We start from the raw sequence: 8,231 nt of genomic DNA on the forward strand, positions 1-8,231 counted from the left end.
AAAAGTTATTAACGAATGAAAATAATGTTGAGTTAAAAAATAAGACGTTTATAAATTAATACTACTACTACTACTACTACTAATAATAATAATAATAATAATAACAACAACAATAGTAATAATGATAACAACAATAACAACAACAACAAACTAAGAAGAAAATCATTGTTGCTGTCTACAAAAAGAAAAAAAAATCCATAAAATGAAACTTAAACACCAGAGGATTTCACCGAATGAACTCTGAATCACCTAAAACAAAATGGCGATCAAGTTAATGAATAAACAGACGATAAAACGGAGGATAAAAAAAGGAATGAAAAGAAAACGTTTATATACGAGTACAAGTATTGAACTTTCATTTAGGAAAAAAAAATCTATTCTTTTACTTATTTGAGCGATAAACACGTTTTTGCGTGAGTCAATTAGCCATTTTCAGTATTTATTTATTGATTTTATTTACTAACTGTGAAAGCTGTTTGAGAGGGCGTTCACGATCATTAGATATTCTTGAAGCATTCAAGAACTTCAATAGACATAACCCCAAAATATTGATGAAAACAATCAAAATAAAAGTTCAATCATTTACCTCACTTAGAACCAAATGTGTCTTAAGACGGAGTACTGTTTCCATATCTGGAGTAAAACTCCTAAGAGTACCCTTTCCTGCCTTCACAGGATACAAAACCGTCTTCGAAATCTAATGGGCGAGAGCCTTTCTACCTCCTATTTTCTCTTTCCCACAGAACAGACGTTGCGAGTCTACCTCTGCTTTATCGTTACTTTTATCGTAGGCGCTCGACTGAGCTTCAATCTATGGTCCCTCTATAAAACCTTCGTAACGAATACTCGTCTATCTGCAACAATCGCCAACAATCTCTTTCACTCTCTATCTGTATACGGCATAATCACGTTGACACACCGGTTCCCGTCAGATCACCGAAGTTAAGCAACGTTGAGCCTGGTCATTACTAAAATGGGTGACCAATTTGGGAAGTCCAGGTGCTGTATGTAGGAGGACGTCGACATCTCCCTGCAAAAAGTTGCAAAAACCTATCGTCGTCATCTCCCCTAACGGGGATGTACATGCGACTGGGGACCGCTTGTGAATTTCATACTCCCATGAAACTTGCTCCTTCGGAAGAAGCCGGTTAAACCCTGAATAGGGTTGGTGCTGACTACCCCCCCACACACACACTCTCTCTCTCTCTCTCTCTCTCTCTCTCTGTGCCTAAAACTAGACGAAAATTCCATGAGTACAGTTTCTTTCCAAGAACTAACCGTCTGTGGAACACAATACCGCGGAACTGCTTTTCAGTTGACCATAACATAGTCTGAGTATTCATTTTCTTGCGGACTGTTATCCTCGTCTTCATAGTTGTTGTTGTTGTTTCAACACGTTTCGACCAACTTATCCTCTGGACGTCTTCCGGTGGTTAACTGCTGAGTCTTGTAAATGTATCCCCCAGTAATTGCTGCCTTTCATAGTTGATGTTGTCTCACCATGTTTTGGCCAACTAATCCTCTGGTCTGCTTTTGGGTGCGATTGAAACCGTTATTTTCAGACAATGCGCATCTGGAATTGTGGAGACTCAACACCTCTATCCTCTGCGCCACAGGCCCTGAAAAACAACTATGAAGATGAGGATAACAGTCCGCAACAAAATGAATACACAAATTATGAAACTCCATCTCAAAGGATCCCAAAAGCTAAAAATTAAATAAATCAATAAAATAATATATTATAATATAACCGCTTTTAAGTCTAATGTAAACATGTTCTCGTTGAGCCGTCCTCTTATATAAGTAAATCCAACCTAATTTCCACCATTACTGATCATTACGGTTTTGTTTCATCGTCTACCTAATATCCATTCACTCTTTTGTTTTGTTTTTTTTTAGGTGTCCCCTCCCGGCATTAATAAGAGGTGACCCTTTACCCCCAAGTAAAAAAAAAAGGTATAATTGTTTCGTTGGGTTAGATGACATTTGCTAGAAACTCGCGATACAGAAAACGGACAACAGAAGATATTGTGTTTTGAAAAATACAACTTACCTTGTAAGATTGTATATAATCATGTATATTGGCTGTTTTCATTTGTGAAGTGTTTCATTTCCGTTTTCAGATAATGTCTGGTCATCGGGAGAGAATCCGCACCGTTGCGAAGCCTTACTCTCAATGGCTTTTCAGCGTATGGATTTCTCACTGCTGTCAGGCCAATCATCTGAAATGTATTTAAATGAACTGTTCAATGCAATCAAAACTCTACGTTTAACGGTTTAGCGTCTCCCGTGTCGTTCAACGACTTGGTGTCTCACATGTCGTTTAACGGTTGAGCGTCTCATATATTCGTTGCGTTAATACGAGTCCGTATCAAAAATTAAAAGTAAATAAATTAATTTTTAAAAACTTTAAAAATAAATCAATAAAAATAAATAAATAAAAATAAATAAACGAATAAACATTTCTCACATAGATAACTACACAATGGAAACTTGTTATTATATAATCATGCGGTACTCCTTTTTGGCCAGAGTAACATTGTACATTGTTCGGTTGTCTCTACTGGCTGCGACTCTTTTTCGGCCTATAATTCCATGCTAGCATGCAAAGAAGCTCCCTTCTCAAACTTCAACAGTTCGAAGAATTTCAGTATAACCTTGACCGGTCAGCTCTCTCGAAAGTAAAAGTCCATCCTCGTGTTTTGTTATGGAGGTCACGCTAGTTGGCATTGCACGTAGAACTCTCTAGTTAATTTTTATATTGATCAAGTCGGAAAAGCGCGCGACCGCCAATTATAAAGTTGAAAAAGTGTCGGCAAGTAGAAACATTTTGAAATGAAAAATATAGAATAAACAGATAAACTGTTTTAGAGCACGCTTTTAGATGCAAATAAAACAATTATATTTTCTTTTTTCCCCTAATTAATGTCGGATTTAAAATCCCTCGTATATATATATATATATATATATATATATATATATATATATATATATATATATATATCAAAGATTTTTATTGGGATATAATATAGTTATTGGTTTATGTTTTTAACAGTGCTCAATACGTGAGTAGAGTTAGTAGTAGTATTCCGACTTGCTACACAGATATTTGCGTATTTCTTGCGTAAGTGCTTATCATGCTACCTTTTTCAGACTAACTCTTACTCTATTATAGTTCTTCGCTTAATAGCCATTCTCCCCGCCCCCGCTTGACAGGTTGTTAATTAAGAAAAACAATGATGACAATAAGTGCATAATATGATTATGGCAAAGTAAATACATTCCCATGTGGCAGAAGCGTATGTTAACGTAAGACGTTCCCTACGTGTGTCTTAAATTCAATTAAAAGGCGGAACGATATAATTATCGCCCTAGAAAAGACGACATGATTTCATTTCCGTTTGAAGAAAACCGATTTTCTTTTTATTTTCTTTTTTTGTTGCAGACCCTCTACTAGTTGGCCACTTGTGTACACATTCCAAGACCGATAGGAACCTTCTGGCATGTCTGAAAGTGACACTGTTCAACGAGCGAAGTAGGAGATGCGCCGCTGTACAACACATGATCTCTGCCAATCCAATTTATGACCACAGGACCATTGACAGCACCCGCAAAATACAAATCCGGATATTAGGGACGTGCCTAGGGCGATGAAAGCAAAATCTCCGGCCACGGTTATGGTATTTGGTGTGGTTTCAAGTAAGGGCCATCATTATACCATCTCACATCTTCGAAGTCGGTTTGAAAGATAACACCCAAATGTACCTGGATGTGCTGAAAAGTGTGGTGAGCCCCTATTGCAATCATGTTGCCGCTAGCAGACCCTGTGTGTGGCAGGACTCACAAGTCCAAAGAGGCCATCGCTTCGCATCAGCAGTAGTGCTATGACTTTGAATCCTTCTTTCACTGGTCCCTCTCCTCCCCCAACCTGAACCTCCTGGACTACTTCGTTTGGTCATACGTCGAGAACATCACCAACATGACCTCCCACAACACCAAAGCCAGCCTGATCGCCGCCATTAGCCGAGTATTTGCCTAGCTTCAGCCAGCGCTTGTGGAATAGGAATGCTCCCAATTTCGGACCCATGTTGGGGCGATGGTTGAGGTTGAAGGCGGCTGCATGCCAGCTCTACTGCATAATGAAGTTATCTGTTTTGAATTTTTATAAAATAAAGTTGTAGTGTAGTTTTTATTTGGCAGACAATTTTATCGTTCCACCCTGTTTATTTCCTTTTTATTTAGATGAGGGTTAATAAACACTAAGTGTGTTTTCAAGTTTATGTTTTTGCAGATTTTGCATCTTCCCATAATCTTTTTTCATCTTATTTCTTCTCTTTTTTTTTATTATGTATAATAAACTTTCTAACAGTTTCTTTTTGTTTTTTTTTTTAGAAACATCCATTCGTCTCTGAGGAGTTGTTTAGTGGTCATCCGCTATTTAACGAAACACGCGTAAGAAAGGAAAATTCGACGTTTGCATAAACAAAGATAATTCTATCTTTTGCTTTCGTGAATGATGACTAATCGTAGTGTTGGAACAATTAAATGGAATCGCCATCGGAATCGGAAATTTTGGAGGTATCGGAATCAGTAAAATCTGTGACTATATTCCGATGCCAAAAACGATTCATTAAATTATTAGTTTTTTAATTTGATTTTGTTTAAAACAACATGTTTCACTGATGGTAGCAATTGTAAAATAATAAATGTTTTAGATTATCAGTAAAACTATAATTTATAGGTCCCCCCAACAAGTGTGGTTTGACATTTGAGAAAAGATCTGCATATTTAACAAGTGTTCTTACAGTAAGCGGGGAAAATAACAACTTTATAATTGTTAAATATCTAATGCTGAAGAATCGGAATCGGTAATTGTATTGGAATCAGAAAAATATTAGACTCATCATTAAGATATATATATATATATATATATATATATATATATATATATATATATATATATATATATATATATATATATATATATATATGTTAGTGATGATTCAAATATTTTTTTGGGGGGAGGGTGAGCATATTGGGAAGCGATATACAAATTAGCATTAGCGTATTAAGGGATGCTCTTTGTGTAAACAAATTAAGCTTAGGTATTTGGACAATGTCAAAACATTGTTAATTTACTGCCCGCATAGCAGCAACCGAATAGCGCAACGGTTAGAAGTTCGGACTGTCGTTTGGGCGGTCGGGTTTCGATTCTGGCTTGAGGTAGTTGCTTGTCTAGCCGCACTGATGAGCTGCGAAACAGTACTGTATGTGGATGACTATATATAATTACCATTTTCACCAGCTTTTAATGCAACTGTTTCGATTGATATATATATATATATAGTGAAAATGGTAATTAATAAAATCTGAAGAAAGTGGTCAATACTGCTGTAGAGCAAATATGCGTTTTATTTTTTATTACCGTATCTTTCTGTTAAGTTAAATTATTATTTCAGCTACTTGGCCGTTTTATTTTTTTTTTTTGGCCGTCTGTAGCATCCTCAGACATTTACAGAGGGTGCTACAGAATAATGTAACTTAACAGAAAGAAACGGTAATAAAAAATAAAAAAAATATATATATATATATATATATATATATATATATATATATATATATATATATATATATATATATATATATATATATATATATATACTATGCTTAAATATGATATTTAGATTCGTCCAGATTTCGTATATATTATTATAAAAAGAAAAAAAAGAAAAGTATTTAGATGCCATCAATCGAAACAGTTGCATTAAAAGCTGGTGACATTACAACTGTATTAACGTGACATGCCTATGAACTGATTAATAATTAACTAGGATAAATGAAAAACTGTATGACGTTTTTTTTTTTAATTTTGACCTATTTTTTACCCTTTAAAAATATATCTTAACCGACTAAAGACCCATAAAAGAACGGTCCGTTTTAAAATCCAATCATTTGAGCGCCACTCTGCACCGTTTAGTTATCCTGCCTTGATAAAGTTCAAAATAGACTTCGTAGCCTCGTAGGGGATGTCCTTTTCTCTTCCCTGCAACCTGCTGCGAGTTTGTCTCTGCTTTATCGTTATTTTACTGGCAAATTTTCGACTGAGCTCCAATCTATGGTCCGCCAAACTTTCACAAGAAACACACGGTTAGCTGAAAACACTATCACTAATTTCCCCCACTCTTTATCTGTGCCTAAACCTAAACGTAGATTCCATGAACGACGCTTCTTTCTTAGAACTGCACGCCTGTCGAATTGTCTTCCGTTTTCCTGCTTTCCAGCCGACTACAATATGGTTGTCTTCAAGTCTAACGTAAACAAGTTTTTGATGAGCCGTTGCATATAAGTTAACAAATTTACCGAATTTCCATTACTAACGATTACTATATTGTCCAATTTCTACTGTACACTCTTTAACCCTTATCCTTCAGTGGCCTCTTGGCCTTGATAGGTGGTGATGTCTTTGTAAAAAAAAAAGTTATAGAGGAGATAAAGTTTGAAAAGGCACACAGAAACAGACATACATGCAGCCTTTTATATATCAGATATAGATGTAATACAGTCGTATTAAAGAATACTCTAGAGTGCAAATGATTAACGTTGCAAAAAATGTCCAAATAAAACAGAAAAAAAAAGAAATACACTTTCTCTGTCGTCTCCTATTTTACCCTCCCCAATAAAAAATAAATGGGCAGAGTTGTTTTGGATATCCATTTCAACTTCAATCATGTCTCCTTGCAATTAATAAATTAAAAAAAAGGACTAGAATTTGCTTATGGCTTTGATCCCCACCTTTAGCTTCCTCCTCTTCCCATCCCCCCATAAAAAGATAATAATTACTGAAAATCGGCCTGCTTTCGACTCCTCCTATCCCTCATAACACCTCCTCCTCATTTATAGAGAACAGATAATATTACTATTTTTAATACGATTTTGTTTCAAAGAAATCATTTCCGAAAAACCGCAATCATTTAAAAAGAAAACAAAATTTTGTAATTACTCTGCAACGATAGTAAACGCTTAAAAGTGAATTATTTTTCTTTTATTCCCCTTAAGTAATTAGTAATTGAATTTTTAACTGTAAACAAAATAAGGGTTGTTATGTTGTGAGCGATAAGAAGGGGAGGAGTGAATATAATTATCACGTGGAGTTATCGTCTGCTTATCCACGAGACATCTCTCGATATTGGACACTGGCCGTCGGACAACGTGCGCTATCAACTCATTTTCTACGCAACATAAACAATTTTTTTAATTAGTTTGATTATAAAGTCAGTCTAGCGAATCTTTTCTCACGCAAATAAAAAGCTAAGTACTTTGTGATTTGAAATGAATTTGAAAACAATTAAATTATAGAAAGTAAATTTTATGTATGTTTTTAAAATGAGGAAGTGAAACAGTTCATTTATTAAATCTTTAGGTTACGCTGGCTGTTAATTTTTAAACACCTAGTTTTTATTACAAACAACTGCAACAATGGTGTCTTCTTTTGCCCTAACTTCATTAATCAATGAATGAAACTCATGCTTGAAACCCATGTTCGAATGTTTGTATTGTTTTTTGATGAAAAAAATTCTTTTCAAAAACCCTAGACTTGATTTTATGTGAAGTGAAAAAAAATTCACACCCATCATAGGCAATGTGTGTGAAAATACCATCGGAGCCCAAAGGTGAAGAAATTTTTTTTTTTTTTTTACATATGGATAACCACTTATCAAGGCCCAGAGACCACTCGAGGATAAGGATAAAGAGTGTACAGTAGTCAATTGGATAATATAGTAATCGTTAGTAATAGAAATTCGGTAAATTTGTTAAGTGGAATGGCTCATCAAGAACTTGTTTACATTGGACTTGAAGACAATCAAATCGTAGTTAGCTTGAAAGCAGGAAAACGGAAGACAGTTCCACAGACGCGCAGTTCCAAGAAAGAAACTTCGTTCCTGGAATTTACGTTTAGGTTTAGGTATAAATAAAGAGTGGGGGAATTATTGATAGTGTTTTCAGTTAGACGAGTGTTTCTTGTGAAAGTTTGGCAACGGGGGGGGGGGTACTATAGATTGAAGCTCAGTCAAGCACTTACCATGAAAATGACAATAAAGCAGAGACAAACTCGCAACATCTCTTCTGTGAGATAGAGGTTGCAGGGAAGAGAAAAGGACATCCCCCCACGAGGCTACGAAGTCTATTTTGAACTCTATCAAGTCCTGTCTTGATAGAGTTCAAATACACAT

At 35.4% G+C, this 8,231-nt stretch overlaps 1 pseudogene; it reads left to right on the forward strand.

Annotated features, from left to right (window-relative positions):
* The first annotated feature begins 892 nt into the window (after positions 1-892).
* LOC145260931 (5S ribosomal RNA) lies at positions 893-1,011 on the forward strand (annotated as a pseudogene).
* The last annotated feature ends 7,220 nt before the right edge of the window (positions 1,012-8,231 follow it).

This window comes from Euprymna scolopes, chromosome 36, assembly GCF_053919585.1.
Source record: "Euprymna scolopes isolate OS-2025 chromosome 36, ASM5391958v1, whole genome shotgun sequence".
Taxonomy (NCBI): Eukaryota; Metazoa; Mollusca; class Cephalopoda; order Sepiida; family Sepiolidae; genus Euprymna; species Euprymna scolopes.